This window comes from Odocoileus virginianus, chromosome 1 (assembly GCF_023699985.2).
Source record: "Odocoileus virginianus isolate 20LAN1187 ecotype Illinois chromosome 1, Ovbor_1.2, whole genome shotgun sequence".
Classification (NCBI taxonomy): Eukaryota; Metazoa; Chordata; class Mammalia; order Artiodactyla; family Cervidae; genus Odocoileus; species Odocoileus virginianus.
This window is the reverse complement of record NC_069674.1, coordinates 7,753,637-7,771,437: the sequence shown is the minus strand read 5'-3', so window position 1 is coordinate 7,771,437 and position 17,801 is coordinate 7,753,637. Positions and strand designations below refer to the sequence as shown.

The window sequence follows — 17,801 nt, the reverse complement described above, 5'->3', positions numbered from 1 at the left end:
ATTAAGTCATGAAAATCAAATTAAAACAGTAAACCAAGTTATAAATTTCAAAGTTTATAGGCCCCCCTCTCCTATTAAATAAGCAAAATTATTATATTGTGTGACTTTGTAGTCTCCTACTGAATCAGAAGCCATGTATGTTTATTACAACACTTTATAACCCCTTTAGAAATATGAAGGACTAGTGCAAAAAGTTTTATTCTATTATCATAATGAATTTATCATTATTCAGACTTTTAGGTTTTACTCTAACATTTAAATGTCATTGGGTGATTTATTTCAGCACTTCTTCAACTTCTCTTAAATTGTTAAGTTTGTGAAGCTCTTTTTGTCACAAAATCAAAGTATCTCAGGGTTGAAAGGAATATTACATTTATTCATATTCAACTGACATTTTGTTGAACTCTTCCTTTTAGGCCAGGCACTGAACTAAGTATGTTCACATATCTTACTTTATTTAATCATCACAGCAATTTTGAGCTGTCGGCATGAGCACTCCTATTTGAAGAAACTGAGGCTTCTAAGGGAGTCATTCTGTTATCCACAGTCACAGAGCTTTGGAACAACCCCAGCCCCAAGCCTGGTGTTTTCTTCATGATATACACCAGCTCAGTGACCCCTTTGTAACACACCCAGTGACTGGGATCCACACCACACCACAGGAAGGGGCTTGTTCCATATCTAGACATTTCCAACAGCCAGAAAGGCTTGGCTTACCCTGCACCACCATCTCTGTCAAAGACAGAGAGCAAATTCATGAACAGAGAGTGAATATCCGGCTCTGGCTCCAAATCCCTGTGCCTTTAAGAACTCAAGAATGTACACATACCTTCAACCCTCCCAACTCCAAGAAGGACAAGTGAGAATATCTAACCTAAAGGTTGAAATAACCTGAAGCCTTGAAATAATCAGAACTCTAAATAATGTGAAGGTCACAAAAACGATGCCCTTTATCTTTCCCACATATTAACTTCACAGTTCCAATTGAAACTCTCCACACTTTTTTTCTTTCCTGAATCTGAAAGGAGACAGTCTAAAAAAAGTTGTCCTGAGGGTGTTGCTTGTAGATTACTCATGTTTAGGCTCCCCTGCAAGCAGGTCTACTCAGCCATGTCCACATTGCCCTTGAGAACCTCAGCACGTCTCCAAGGCGTCCTTCTCTAGGCAACAGTCCTGTATATAATGGCCAGTTAGAGAGTGCCATGGAGAGTAGGCAATACATCCTGCCCAATTTGTTCTCTTTTTATCTCACCATTCTGAGAGCTCAGAGTGGGCCTAAGTCCCAAAAGTTCTGAATAATTTTCCCTTCTTTCTTTGCCTGCCTTCCTGAAATTCTTTCTGTGTGGCTGATTAAGTAAACACACGCATAAACACACACACACACACACACACACACATACATACACACACACACACACACACACACAGAAAAACAGGCACAGTTGAACCGGACCTGTGGATTTCTAACTGTGAGCCTCAGATAACAAGATATTTCTTTGTATTTTTTAGGGCACCACCCACCCATACACCCTATCCACGATTTTGTGTTTACAGTGGATCAGACCTTTCTCTCCAAATGTATAAGGTGAGGGATGAAACAGGGGACATGGAGAGTCTGACCAAATAAATTCTTCTGACATGAGAGACCACTCTAGATTGCTTTATAACAAAGCAGGTGATTTGCAGGGTAAATACAGGCCATGCTCTGTGAGTTTTCCTATTGATGAAATTCATGCTTTGAATTACTGATTGATAGCTGCTGAAGCATTGCAATATCTCTGTTCTAGTCTGGAAACAGTGCTGTAAGCAATGCACTTCTGATGACTGAAATTCCAAAAGAAAAAAAAAAAAAAAAACAGAGAAATTACCAAAGTAAAGCTCTACATCCAATTCTATAAGGCGCGAGGAGGGCAGGCGCACTTGGTCAGCCACACTGTGCTCACATCCTTGCTCAGAGCTCACAGAGAGGAATTCAGTCTACAGCTGGGAGCTCTCAGCCTCAGAATAGTTCACGCATCTTCATCATGACTGCACAGCAACCCTCTGCTCATGACAGGAGCTCTGCTTCCTCTGGTCAGAGGGTAATGTGGAAATTATGACACAAATAAAGTATTTATCCTCTGGACAAGAGTAAGGAACTCACAAGCCAGGATATGGCTGGCTAGCACAGTAGATAGAATCCGTAGTAAGTGTCTCTGTTCCAGCTGTCATAGCACAGTACTATAGACGAGGCTGCTCATAAACAACAGAAACTTATTTCTACAGTCTGGAGACCAGAAGTCCAACATCAGGTGCCAGTGTTGTCTGCTGAGGGTTTTCTTCTTGGTCACGTACTTCTCTTCGTATCTTCACATGGCAGAGGGGTCTCTTTTATAAGGGCACTAATGTCATTCATGAGGGCTCCACCCTCATAACCTAATTACCTCCCAAAGGCCCCACTTTGTAAAACCATCACTTTGGGCATGAGGTTTCCAACATGTGAATTTGGGGGGAACACAAACATGCAGACCATAGCAGTTGACATCCTCTTTTACAAACACAAACACGAACGTGTTAGTAATCATCTGCCCCCGCCCAGGTCTCCCCTTCCTGTCGATGACCTCACCCCACCCCAGCAACACACACACGGAGAAACACACACATGTTACTCATACATACACACACACACACATTCACACATATACACACATGTTACTCATACAGACACACATATATTCACACACACACATTCACACACATATACACACATTACTCATACAAACACACATACACACACATACTACTAAAGTTAGTCACCACCATTACATTGCCAGGATATTTGGTATTTTTCTAAAATAAACTTTAAGTTAAACTTAACTGTAAGTTTAAAAGGAAGAAATTGTGGAAAAGTAGGAACAGTTTAAGGAATATACTTGGAATATATTTAAGTTATATACTGAGCCGTTCTCCCCCCTAAATGATTCCCTGCAGACTCACTCACTTCCTTTCCTGTGGCCTGATGCTCCACTCATCAGAGCATCACTCGAGGTAGCAGGAGTGGGTCTGGAGAATGGCAAGGCTGTTACTGTTTAGCATATAATTGTGGATTTGATTCTTTAGAGCCAGGTGTAATTTAGGGGCGAGGAAGATGGTAGACAAGCTCTGTGAGGTGGCTAAGATGACTTCTGTGAGGCCGGAATTGTCTAGTAAGAGGAGAAAGGAGCAGGGTAGGCAGAAGGAGGCTATCAGAGAAGCTGTCTTCTTTCAAGGTCTTGCCCGAGGCTGGCCCGCCAAACAAAGACAGGGGAAACTTGTCCTTCCTCCTCCTGGCAGTTTCCTTGCTACCAAGATCCAGGATGCAGGCTAATTGCATAATTGCTGTAACTTAGTTACATTGTCAAATAAATAATCTCTAGTTTTTGATCCATGTTAGAACATTGTACTGTTGGAAAACGTATTCCAAGCTCCTAAAAGCAATTTATATTATTATAATGTACTATGTATCATTATAAACATGCTATTAGCATAGACAGTATAAGCATTTTTCTTTGAAACCACTTGTTCTTCATACCCATCATTTAAAAAGACTGCTTAAAATTCCGTCCAGTGGATTTGACACAATTTATTTAGCCTAAGCCTCTCAGGAGAAGAAAATGGCAACTTCTATTTTTGCTCTTGAAATTGTGTCCATTTTTTATTGTTAGTATTAAACAATACTACGGTAAGCATGTTTGTAAAAGGCATCTCGGTATTTACATTATTTACTTAGGATGGATTGCCACACGTGGAGAGGTGGAGTTTGAGGATGTGAAGTGTTTGACATCCCACGTGTGGAGCTGACCTAATTTCCCAGAACGCAGCACCAGTGTGCACGCAACACACGAGAAACCCAGCTCTCCCAACGCCAGCAGCAGTGTGTTCTTTTTTTCATTGCTGTGAAAATAATAAGCCAAAAATGGTTCTTTGTCATTTTAGTTTGCACTCCATTAATCACTGGAGAACAGGAATAGAAAAGAAAGGTAGATGTGTCGCCGAGAAAGGCCGCTGGAGGGCTGCCGAGTCACGCAGGGCCACATCGCAAAGGTGAAGTCAGTGTCGGGTTCTGACGTTACCTTTGCTGGTGCCCCGGGGCGGGCAGGAAGGAGGGACACAGCTGAAACCACCCCTGCGTGAGATTGTGTGACAAGGAGCTGCCAGAGGTCAAGTGAATACTGCTCATCGAAACGGAGCCTGTGTGTATTCCGTTAACCCAGTGATCACACTCAAGACACCTACCCGAGAAAAACACTAGCATTAGAGACACATATGTTCACAGAGCGCTCATCACGGTATATTTTTGTGTGATAATGAGACATGGGGACTAGGATTTAACTGAGATACACAACCATGAGAAAGAGTGAGACAGACATATTTATTCATGTGACAAAATGTCCATGATATATTATTAAGCTTAAAAGCAGAAAAGGTAAAGTTTGATTGTGTTTCATTAGAAACTCGTGCATTTCCTGGGCCAGCACCCTATTCCAAAGGACTTCTGCAGTTCAGACACCTTCCGGTGATGATAAATGGATGCATGGTACTATGTGTAGTGCTCTTTCAGTTTTATGTAGGAAAAAAGGTGAAAACACTCTGCTTTTGCCATTAATATAAGCCATAACTCTTCCCTGCACCAGAAGGTACTGAATATTCCAATTGTTGACATCTTATGGTAGAGTCAAAGAGAGCCCTTGCCAAAAAAAATAAGCATGGATATCTGTGTTATAATATACACCATCCACACAACACACACACACACACAGGGTTATTTTCAACATGAGTGGAATCAGATTGTACATGGAGCAAAATACTGATGCAATCCTTTCATTTTTTAAAAAGTTTTATAAACTATTGGCACTAGTTACCTCCAGAGGTTACCTCCACAGGCAATGTGATGGAGTTGGGAAAGGAAAGGATGGTAGAAATATTCTGCCCTTTTGCTCTATGAAAGAGTCCTTTTTTCCCTTTACAATAAGCATGTGTGATTTTTGAAAGCAAAACTAAAACCAGTAGGTATGTTCTACCTCTCCGGATATCTTCATTTTCATATTTCCTAATGAGAAAAGGATTTGGACACCTCACCTTCGCCCTGTTAGAACAAACTACAGTGAAACAGAACAGTTTTCAATCTCTTTACTATCTGAATTCAATCTTTGATGAATTTTTAATTTATGTTCTTTGAGCCTATTTATTTGGTGAACTATTCATTAAGATATTAGAGGCTCCAGTTCCACTTAAATGTGACAGATTGATCACACCTGTTCGCTTTTGCTTCACCCTTAAATCCTTGGAAAAGGATTAAAAAAATACAAGTCAACCTGAGCAAAGAGGACAGGGGAAGACAGAAAGTAAATGGTGAAGCTGAATAGACAAAGGCTAGAGCCTTAGTTGGTGGAAGGAAAAAATCCTTCAAGCAACCGACTTGTGCTCTGACCCCCAGAAAGGCTTAGATATGGGGCCCCAGGTGTCTCAGAAAGATGGAGTTGACAACAGAGGATTGGCTTCAAATTTATAAATGAAGCCAAGCTTCTCCTTGCAGCGGGGTAGCTGCCCCTAAAGCCAGATCAGGCAGAAGACTAGCAGTTCCCTCACTAGAGGGGCAGACTCCAGATAGCAGGATTGAGTGAAAGTTTTCATTGAGGCTTCCAGAGTCCTGCCTACAAACTCCATCAGAGAACAACTGGAGGATTGTTTTGGGGATAAAGTGTCATCTCTGAAAGAGGTGGCTGGTAGATACAAATGGGCCAGACCTGCCACCCAGCTGTGATGCCCACCCAGTAACAGGCTTCTGGGCAACACACCCAGCCTCACTCTCACCTCCCACACCATCCATCACTTGTCACGGGATTCAAGTCTCTAATATGGCAAAGTCCAAACAGAGGCTTCAGTGTAAACAAAGATCATACTGGGAGAACAAGCTGTTTTGAAAAACCAAAAAACTACCCATATTCTCCAGTGCAGGTCCATTTGCTGCCTAACAAATTGCTCCCCAAATTTAGTGGCTTAAAATATCAGCAGACATTTCACAGTCTCAGATGGTTTCTGGGGACCAGGAATTTGCAAGGACTGTAGGGCGGTTCTGGTTTGGAGGCTCTAGGGGATTGCAGTTGGATGGCAGCTGGACCTGGAGGGGCCAGGAGCTGGCCAGGCTTCTCTCCCTCCTCCGGTTGATGCAGGGCTCCTCCATGTGTCCACCCCACTGCACTAGTGTGACTTCTTCCACCAAAGAGGACTTGAGGCAGGCAGCTGCTTTCCTGGCTAGGCATGGCTCCAAGGTGATTGGTCCAGTTCCTAAGGGCAGAATCACATTGCCTTTTGTAACCGACCCTCTGAGGCCATGCACCATCATTTCTGCCATATCCATCAGGTTCAAGCAAGTCCCAAGGCTGCCCAGATTCTAGGGGTGGGGAATGAGAGCTATTATGACAGTCACCTTTGGAGAATTGATCAGAGAGATAAGAGAAGATATTCCATCCATGAAAAGGGAAGGAAAGTATGCCCTTTCCCCATGCAATTCAGAGTTGAGAAATTAACAATTTGAAAATTAAAATCTGATAGCAGAATTTTTAAAATGAAAGATTTAGAAAGTAAAAATCTAGTAAATTGTGCAGGGAAAAAGGAGAAAAGAAAGAGAGAGAAACAGAAAAGAGGATAAAATCAGTAAGTTCAAATATAGGCAATAAAAGAACTAGAAAAAGAGAACATAGAAAAGGGGGTGGAGAAAATTGCCAAGTGAATCAAGATAGTCTCCCTGGGCTGAAGGGCATGAGTTTATAGACTGAAATGGTTCAACATAAAAGAAGGAGGGAAACTATATGAATTCATAATATTATAAAGTGTAGGCTTATTAGATATAAGTAGAAATTTCTAAAAAATTTCCAGGATGCTGGTAAAAGAAGATTAGAGGACAGCAGCTATGCACGAGGCCAAGAGAGCAACCAGCTCAGCTTGAAAAAGGAAGATGGATGGTCCAGGGTGACATTTCCTAGGAAAATATGTAAGAGTTACAGAAAGGAGAGCTACACTTCCAACTGAGAAAGGAGGGATTCATGAGTGATAGGTATGCAGAAAACAAGGCAAAAAAGAAATGAAAGATTACACGGGGATAGAGATGCAAGTGCTGTGATGTATGATCAAGAACAACAATATAAGCTTGTTACTTAGAAACAGGGAGTTAATGTCAGAGGAAGAAAAGGATTGTTTCTAAGGAGTGGGAATCGGGTGGGGTGGTAGAGTGGAGCGTTCCTATTATGTGTTCTAAGCCTTGTAGAAGGAAACTGAGTTCTTAGACTCCGTATGTCGTAACATCCTTTAGAATGATAAACTTATATACCACATTAAAATGATTGCTGAAAAGTGAAAACAAAAAGCAGTAGAAGAAAGCTCTCCCTCAAAGCCACTGGTATCAAAAAGAATGAAATAAAAAACAACAAAAAAGAAATATCTGTCTTCAATGCATCATGGACACAGCCATTGCTGTAAACCACAAATCAGAAAGCATAAAGGCCAAATACTTTGAAATTTGGATCAGAACAAGAGAGGAGGCAGTGAAATCATGTTTTGTTAACTTTACTTTACTCAAAGTTTAAAAGTGCCTTTAGTTTCATTTCAGTTTCTGTCCCCTATTACATCTCTGTGAAATATGACTTTATTTTTTTCCTGTAAAACTAGCATAGGAGATTGTAAGTTATTTGCACCTTTTTGGTGCTAAGTTTTTCATAATGAGCACAAATTTCTTTTAAAAAAAAATCTAATGGTTCTTTTTTTTAATGAAGATTCTTTTTCTTTTAATGAAAATGTTTTTCAAGTAAGGATTTTCACCTATTTTTAAATTACCTAAAAATTCAATCATTATCTTTCCTTTTCCTGCAAATATTTTACCCATACAGTTGTTTTCAGATCAAATATTAAGCTTTGAAAATACCAGCCTGACCATACTGTGTAGACTGAAAGGTCAGCACCAAATTACAGGCTTTTAGAAGAAGGTACTGATGTTAGACTTTGATTCCATTCCACCTGCCAGGGTACAGATGAGAACCAGAGCCAACTCAGTCATTAGCTTGGATGGGCACACTGCCACAGCACCGTGAGAATCCCACAAAAATATGTTCATTTCTTTAAGAACTGTAAGAAAAAATGAACTTTTAGGATTAAGAAGCTATTTTGATATATGAGTGTATTCATCTTTATACCAACACAGTTGTAAAATATGAACTTTTATAATTTTTTAGGGAGAAAAATGTCCACAAAGACAAATGTGCCCAGGCCCCCAAAAGGCCTTAATACGGCCCTGATGAGGACTCTGGGACCTAGAAAGATTTCTGTTGTTGGAGGTGGCAGAACCTAAACCAAACTTCAGGTCTTCTAACCCCAGCTCGGTGCTGGGGCATCTCCCAAGCCACTGTCTGGCTTGGGTACCAACACTGTCCACCATCCACCATCTCCAAGCATCTCCTCTGCCCTGAGCCAGGATGCACCTTCTGCTGCAGCTGGGTTGGACCCACCTCATTTCCCATGGTTCATCACAAATGTATCCCACCCAAGCTCCATCCACCCTCAGAGTTCCAAGACCACTAGAGCCCTTACCAGTTCTGGTTCTTGTTCCTATTTGCCTCACATGGAGTGATCTCCCCGCATCCTCTGCCTGTTCCAGAGTGACCTGTTCCATAGAGGCATTGTTCCAAGGCACCTTCCAGATGCCTTTCAAGATGAGTCCAGCCTTGAGTGATCTGTGCCATATGTGAAGGAGCTTCACATTTACTAACAAACCATCTTCTCTCATATCATTTGTATTATCTCATCTTATCCTGTCTCCCTTATTAGTCTCATCCCCCCCACCCCATTATCTCAGGATCCTGGAGAGCAGAGACCCCATATTATAGAGTGCATGGTCAGCACCCAGTAGATTGGCTGGAGTTGCAGACTCCTCTGATAGTGAGCTCCATCAAGACCTCTTCTGGGCCCCTGAAGCCTTAGGCTTCCCTGGTGGCCGAGATGGTAAAATATCTGCCTGCAATACAGGAGACCCAGGTTTGATCCCTGGGTCAGGAAGATCCCCTGGAGAAGGGATTGGCTACACACTCCAGTATTCATGCCTGGAGAATTCCATGGACAAAAGAGCCTGGCTAGCTACTGACCATGGGTGTTGCAAAGAGTTGGACACAACTGAGCAACTAACACTTCCTTTCTCTTTCTTATATTTGTAAACCCTGAAATAACCTTCAACCTGTCTGACTGTGAAATCCTCAGACCAGGGCTGATATCTTTTCATCCCTGTGTCCTCAACCCCCAACACAGTGCCTGGCTCGAAGTAGGTATTCTGTAAATATTTGATGAATGGGCCATTTTCTAGAACCAGCTTTCAGTTGAATTTCCAAGTTTGGGAAATGTTTATTTTTAATGTGAGCTCCCCACCCCTAAGAACAACTAAGGGAAAAAGAAAGCAAGAAGCCAATTTAGGAACAAAATAAAAATTGTGAAAGTTATTTCCATAGAAGTTGTAGTAGACTTTTCAGAGTTTTCTTCCATCCATGGTTAAGTTCACAACGTAAACCATAACTAGTTATCCTCCAGGCTAGATGAGCATCCACTTAAATGCTGTTGGTCTTGTTTCCATTTGTGTAGTCAGTTGTCACAATGAGATATCACAAAGACTTTTCCTGCTTCTTTGATGCGACTTTTTGTTTGTTTGGGTTATTTATTTATTTATTTGACTGCATCAGGTCTTAGTTTTTGTTTCTTTTTTCTTTTTCTTTTTTTTTTTTTTTTTGGCTGCATTGAGTCTTAGTTGAGGCATGAGGGCTTGGTTGCTCCGTGGCATATAGGATCTTAATTCCCCAAAGACCAGGAATCGAACTCATGTTTACTACATTACAAGGCAGATTCTTAACCACTGGACCACTAGAGAAGTCCCCATGTTATTTTTTAAAATCAGAACTGCACAGTGATGGAATAACTCCAAAACTGATATTCATTAAACAATCCAAGTCAGAATTTTACTATATCCTGTAACTGAGACCCTCATAACATTGTTCCGGGCACCTGAAGATCAGTTTTATTTCCCCATTTTCTTGGTGAAACTCCTTTCTGAGACATCACTAATATTTCCAGAATACTCAAATCACAACAAAGACCGTGGGTAGAAAAGCAAGGCTGCTCAGGCATTCAGAGCACGGGATCTTACAGATGCACCACGCTGAGCCGCCGAGGACAGCGGGAGTTTAGAAATGCCTATCAAAAAGCACCTGCATCGACATTGGACCTGTCAAAGCCAATCAGTTTGGTTTTGGTCATTGCACCTGGTCACTGTCGGCTTTGCAAGCACTAACTGAAAGCAAAGGCATAAACTGGATTTATTTTAGCATTTTTAGCATTTAGCTCTTTTAGCATTTCAAAAGCGCTTCTAGGAGAACCTCCCATTTGCGGACACAGATACGATTCCTTTTTCCGAGCTGACCAATTTCAGAATCAATTGGCTACTCACCCCAAAGAGCAATCATAACTAGAGGTCCCTAAAATTGCTTTTGAATGTCAAGATCCAGCATGAGAAACCGTATTTTGAAAATACAGTTCCAAGCCTCACGTCTTAATTCCAGATGAAATAAATCAGCCATTAATTGGATATTTTTTCTAATCCCTGATGTGGCCAGTCATGGAAGATCTCAAGCAGCAAGACTGGGAAGAACTAGAGGCAGGAAGTGCAAGGAGATGGGTCTGAATCTAGAAACTCACCCCTCCTGGGAACAGGACAGGAGGTTGGACATAGAGATGCGGCAGGAAGTGGTAGAGGGAGGGGCTTAGGAGCAGGTCGGTGATTGGCTCCTCGCAGGGGAGATCCCGGAAGTCTAGCGATGATGGTGTGCGCCCCGAGTGAGCATTTTATGTGCGTTACTTCACACACTTGCACAAGCATCCAAGGAGGGAGGTAGTTTGACTGGACCCATTTTAGGAACGTGAGAAGTTGATGTGTGGAAAAATTAAGTAGTTTGCCCCAGGTTATCTATCTAAACGTCAGAGCAAGGATTTGGACATCAACAATCCCGCTAATGGTAAAGAACTCACCTGCAAATGCAGGAAACATAAGAGATGCAGGTTCCACCCCTGGGTGGGAAAGATCCCCAGGAGAAGGAAATGGCAACCCACTTTACTATTCTTGCCTGAGAAATCCCACAGACAGAGGAGCTTGGCGGGCTAAAGTCCATGGGGTCTCGAAGAGTTGGACATGATGGAGCTACTGGGCACAGAACCGCACAATCCAGCTGTCACCCACGTCCCCTTAACCACTGAGCCTTGATTCTCACAGGAGGTGATGAGCTGCTCTCTTGGGCAGGTCCTTCCTGGAGTCTGCCAACTTGCACCAGAACCCAGGCTCTGCAGAGGGGTGCAGGGAACAGCCCCTGTGACGGGGGGCTCACATTTCTACACAGAGCATCCCTAACTCCTTGAGTGCACATTCCTAAGGAAAAAATGTTAAGCATGAGTCCCTACTTAACATACCTTCACTTATATATTCATACATAAATTTTGTACATGTGCTACTGGCTTAATGTACATCATTAAATATGGTTTTACTCATAGGGAAAATTATTCTTTTACACGGAAAACTGACCATAAATTCACTCCCAATAGTATTCACTTACACCAGCACTGAAAACGTGTCTCCCTCTCCAAAAATACATTTTTAAAATAACTTGGGTCTGGTTTTTATTTTGACATCAGAATTTGTTGATCTAGAACCCAGTTCTAGAATTATTATTCTAGAATTATTCCCTAATTGTTGCGCTTATTTATCCAATGTGGATGATTACTTGAAAAAAAAATGTAATGCAAGACCTTCGATATAGTGCATAGTTCTGAAACTGTATATTAAGGAAAAAACAAAATAAAAAGCCTGCAGCAGTAACACCCACCCCCAAAAATGTTACCCAACAGGAAAAATTCTCTCTAAAACAATTCTTTTAAAATCTCAGAAACAAAGCCAAAATGTCAGTCCTTTCTTTTTAACATTTTTCACAGCAAAACAACAGCCAGCGTACAAAATAAATCTTTGGAGTTCAATCTAAGCTACTGCCATCAACGGAACATGTCTCATTTAGGGCAACGATTTCTTTTTCTGATCATTGCAATCATGCACACACACACAAAAAGAAAAATTAAAAGCAAGCATTTCAGCCATCCTGACAGTCATCAGCCCTCCAACAGCTTCCCTTACTCCATCAGCCAAGGGTCATTATAGCAGCTGCCTTCCTGAAACCAAGTCTGATGGAAAGAGGCAGAGCTTAGCAAAGTCGCTGAAACATCCCACCTGCAAAACTCATTTGACTGGGATTGCCGTCAGTCTTGTCCCAGAGGGCCCCCTCCATCCTGCACAGGAGAGATGAGTTCTTCACATTCCATTTGTGTGGTCATCACTTGAGTTTTCCCTGAGGCTCTGGAAAAGCTAAAAGGTTATTTCCAGCCAGAGCCACTGGACCTGAGCCCTGTATCCTTTTCCTGCACAAAGCCCGACCTGGCAGTAGCTGTTGAGTGAGACTCCTGACCCGCACATTTAGGGAACAATATCAAGTTGGCCGATGAGACTGATGACGGCTGGACTGGAAAGGGTTGACCCAAGCCCATGTCACCAGGTTTGTTTTTGTTCAGTCGTTCAGTCATGTCTGCCCCTGTGACCCCACAGACTACAGCCTGCCAGACGTCCCTGTCCTTCACCATCTCCCGGAGTTTGCTCAAACTCATGTTCACTGAGTTGGTGATGACATCTGACCACCTCATCCTCTGTTACCCCCTTCTCTTCTTGCCCTCAATCTTTTCCAGCCTCGGAGTCTTTTCATAACTAGACTGGTTGTCTGCTATTCAGAGCCAGCACCCCTGGGTGGCAGATTACTGTCTTTGTTCTGTGTCTTCTGAAGCCTCAGGTCAGGAAAGGGAAGCTCATTGCATTTTGTATTTGAGATGATAGGTTTGGCAATGGGAAATTATCCAAGAAGTGGGGGGGAAAAAAGCTATAAATTTTATAAAGGTTTCTAAATCATCAGGTAGCTAGTGTAGATTTTTAGTTGCCTTACATGCTTTAAAGTGACTGCTCCGGTGCTTCCCTGGGCTTCTTCCTAATCACTGAGGTAAGACTGTCTGCTGAAGCCGCTTTAAAACCTCCCCAGCTAAAATATCTTAGCCGTGCTCTACAGATGTGATGGTTGTGAACAGAAGTGTCCTCCCCAAGCTGTAGCAGATCCTAATAGTTTTTTGAGGATGTTTGTTTCTTACTTCAAGATGCTCCCTGGCCCAGGTCTATAGTAACATAATGCATGTGCGCTGAGTTGCTTCAGTCGTTTCCAACTCTATGCGACCCTAGGGACTGTAGCTTGCCAGGCTCCTCTGTCCATGGGACTTCTCCAGGCAAGAATACTGGAGTGGGTTGCCATGCGCTCTTCCAGGGATCTTCCTGACCTAAGGGTTGAACCCTCATCTCTTACATCTCCTTCAACATTGGCATTTGGGTTCCTCACCACTAGCACCACCTGGGAAGCCCATAGTAATATACGGAGGTCATCTTTTCAGATGCATCCTTGTTAGCCACCTGGACCCTCCCGAGAACATTCCAACCCCACCCTTGTCTTAGCTGGTGACTGAAGATCCAGAGAGTATTTGTATTCCAGGTGCTAGCTACCAAGCGTGACTTGAATTCTCTGCTGCTCAGAGCTTAGCAGGAGCTCAGATGAGGGGAGGGAGGTGGGAGGGGGGTTCAGGATGGGGAACACATGTAAACCTATAGCTGATTCATGTCAGTGTATGGCAAAGACCACTACAATATTGTATAGTAATCAGACTTCAATTAAATAAATTTTTAAAAATTTTTAAAAGAAAGAAGCTCAGTCGAGAGAGAGCATGTTTAGGAGGACAGCCTGGCAGCTGTGTGATCCACACACTGTCTTGCATGAATGTCTCTCCCCCAGGCTGGCATAACTTCTTGAAAATATTGATGCCTGGGTGCCATCTCTTAGTCTGTGGGGGTGCTCAGGGCACACAGGAGGCTGTCGGGGATGGAGCAGAATGACTAGCAGTGGAAAGAGAAGGAAATGAAGGGAAGAAACTAATGAGACTGGGAACGGGAATGGAGAGTGGATTTTGTTGTCTGGTGGGTCCTGGCAGGGGAGTGGCTTCTGCTTAGAAGGAGATGGGCACGCCTTCCAGGGTTCTGAGCAAAGGACTGACGTGGTATGACGTACATTATGAAATGATCACTCTGGCTAAATGATCTCTTCTTCCCATCGCATCACTTAAACTCAGAAAAACTCAAACAATTTTCCAGCCAGCTGTTCAAGTGTTTAAAGGAAAGAAGTCAGCAGGATCCTAAATGCTAGAATCTTCCAGGTAGCAGCTTCCCAGATTCCTGAAAGAGATTATGTAGAGGGCATAGCTCTAGCAAGTTCATGGTGTTTTTCACTCTAAGAAGTTTGAACTGGAAATGGGAGCTTTCAATTTGCTCTTTGCTCAGGCATGTCCAGAGGCTAGTCCCAGGAATGTTAACTTAATGGTTTGAGATAGAATGTAGGCATATGTGTACTTAAGAAGCTTCCTGAATGGATTCTAATGCACACACTAACCACTATTCCAGAGGCTGGAGAAGACAGCTGACATTGGCAAATGCTTTTTTTTTTCCCCTCTCATACCCAAGAGCTGTACTGACCAGTGTGGTCACCACCAGCTAGGTGTGGCTACTGAGCATTTTAAATGGGGGTAGTTGAAATTGAGATGTGCTAGAAGCACAAGACACTTATAGATTTTGAAAACTTAGAATTAAAGGATATGTGTAAAACGGTCTAATTATTCTATATAGATTACATTGTGAAACAATAGTACTTTGGATATACTAAATTAAGTGTGATGTTATCAACAGTAACTGACTGTTTTTAATGTGGCTACAAGAAATTTAAGACAGCACATGTGGTTCACAGTGCATTTGTATTGAACAGCACTGATGTAGAGCGTTTCAGAGACTCCTCTCACGTCAGAACCGTAGCCCTCTGTTTTCCAAACCTTCATAACACACCTATCCTGCTACCACCCTCCAGAGTCTTTTTTATTTTTTTTTAAGAAAAGTGCTACATTGCTTTTTCAGATCAGGTAAGAATAGAAAGCATTGAAAGACAATACAGCTTAGAAGTTAATAGTAAGAACTTGCTAGATGTGTAACTGTAAACAAGTTATTCATCTTCTCTGAGGCCCATCCCCTCATCTATGAAATCTGAATAATAGCCTGTATCTCAAGGTGTTGTTAAGTCACTAAATCATGTCCAACTCTTTATGACCCCATGAACTGCAGCACGCCAGGCTTCCCTGTCCTTCACTGTCTCCCAGAGTTTGCTCAAACTAATATCCATTGAGTTGGTGATGCTATCTAACTATCTCATCCTCTGTCGCCCCCTTCTCCTGCCCTCAATCTTTCCCAGCATCAGGGTCTTTTCCAATGAGTAGATTGTTCGCTTCAAGTGGCCAAAATATTGAAGCTTGAGCTTCATCATCAGTCCTTCTAATGAATATTCAGTGTTGATTTCCTTTAAGTTTGACTAGTTTGATCTCCTTGCTGTCCAAGGAACTCTCAAGAGACTTCCCAGCACCACAGTTTGAAAGCAATAACATAGCTCCTAACTCCCCATAAATGCTAGGCCCTGTCACTAACTCTGAACTTTAAAGAAAACTGGGAGACACCTTGGATTCAGGTGATGTGATGTGATGTTGGCAGTGGTACCCCAACTCCCAGCATCAGTGGAGGTGCAAAAATCATCATCCCCCAACTATTCGTGAGTTGGCTTTATGTTATACATCTTCATTTAACTGGAAATAAACTCTCAGAATATCAGATTTATATGCAAATGTAAGTATAAAATAATTAAAAATCAAAATGTCTTTTGGAAAGAGTATTCTTGATGATCAGGCTATCATGTGGCTTCACTATCATCACTAAAAAAGAGAGGCGAGAGGGTCTCGCCTAAGAAGGAAGAGAAAGGAGACTTGGCCTGAAGTCTCAAAGCATCCAGTGCTCCAATTAACCTATTTGATTTGTGAGGGTTCGCTTCACCCTGCTGCTTATGTTTGACCCTAAGTCTCACTGCCTTTTGAGCTCATAACCATTATCTAATAATGCTCACTAGCCTCAGATCTGAAATTGAATTTTTACACCATTGTGTTCCACTTCTTCCAGTTGTCAAGCACAAAAACTTACTTTTTAAAAAATTTCCTAACTGAATAAACCAGATTGTCTTCAACAGTTTCCTTTTTTACCCACAGATATGGGAAAACTCATATAGTTGGTTTCCCTCATCCTCAGGAGACAAACCAGTTAAGCGAAAGCTGGTTTGTATGCAGCTAGGCTTCCCACCCTCCTCCAGAGGGTCGGCTCCCATTAGAATGAGATCAGGGATGGGCTGCAGCGTGCATTTTAAATCACCGTCCATGGCCACCATTATTTCTAAACCCAAAGGCACCATTAGAACCAGGGAATGTTTGCAGATGTTTCTTTACACTTGGGTCTATTGAAAAAAGGAGAAATTAGAAAGAAGTGACTATTTTAACCTTCCGCCAACCTATGGAACAAAAGAAATAACATATATAGGCAGGGAAACATCATAGTTTTAAAAAAATTGATGTATGCGGCCATTGAGCTATATTTCTAGAGGAGAATGTTAGTAGCAGAAAAGGCAAACACATCTTTGGGAACAGGGACAGTCTCACTTCCCAAGCCAGGGCCCTCTGCCTTAGACATGAGATCAAAGGCTTCAAATAGCAGAAAGCCATGCCTTCAGACTGTTTTTCTTGGAACAATTATCCTGAGTGCTGAAAACAGCACAGAGCCTTTGGCAAATCCTTGAGTGAGTGAGTGAAAGTCGCTCAGTCACGTCGGACTCTTTGTGACCCCATGGAGTGCTTAGTCCGTGGAATTCTCCAGGCCAGAATACTGGAATAGGTAGCCTTTCCCTTCTCCTGGGGATCTTCCCAACTCAGGGATCGAACCCAGGTATCCCGCGTTGTAGGCAGATTCTTTACCAGCTGAGCCACAAGAGAAGCCCAACAATACGTCAGTGGGTAGCCTTTCCCTTCTCCCAACCCAGGAATCTTCCCCACCCAGGAATCGCGGGGTCTCCTGCATTGCAGGCAGATTCTTTACCAACTGAGCTATCAGGGAAGGTGAATCCTTAATTCTGAGCATTCACAGCATCTCACGCGCAGTGCCATCCACCCCAGCCTCAGCCTCTGCCCTGCTCCCAGGAGCACTTTGGTTTCCTTTGTATCAGAGGGCAGGGCAGCAAATAAACCGCCAGGCAAATTCAAGCAGGACAGGTCACTAAGCCCCGAGTGCTTCTCAGAAACCATTCCTAGTGTTCCCGAAAGTATGTGTGTGTGTTCCCACACACGCACTCATACATGATTTCTAGGTAAAATATATGCATATATATTTACAGACACATGTGCACACACAGAGGTTTCCTGGAAACCATTTTGAGGTTGATTTTCTAGACATGGAGAGAGAACTATAGATCCACATAGAAAACCTCTCACAAATATTTTTAACTTATTTCATATAAAAGTAAATTTATTTCACACAGCAACGAGTACATTCATTCTTTTTCCACCAATGTGGTGCAAAGAGAGGGCCATGCTTGAAAAATAGAGGGGAAAAAATATTAAAGTGAAATTTTAGTTGTCAGTTTTGTAATTGAAGCTGTCTCCTCACTTGAAAATATTGTTCTCATTGAAGTGGAAGGAAAAGAGGAGCTGGCAAATGCCCC

General features: G+C 42.4%; 1 protein-coding gene across 1 annotated transcript in view; it reads left to right on the top strand.

The window, feature by feature from the left end:
* Positions 1-17,801, top strand: part of CNTNAP2 (contactin associated protein 2) — a 2,220,467-nt gene that overhangs the window by 2,006,429 nt on the left and 196,237 nt on the right. The gene's annotated exons all lie outside the window — the stretch shown is intronic.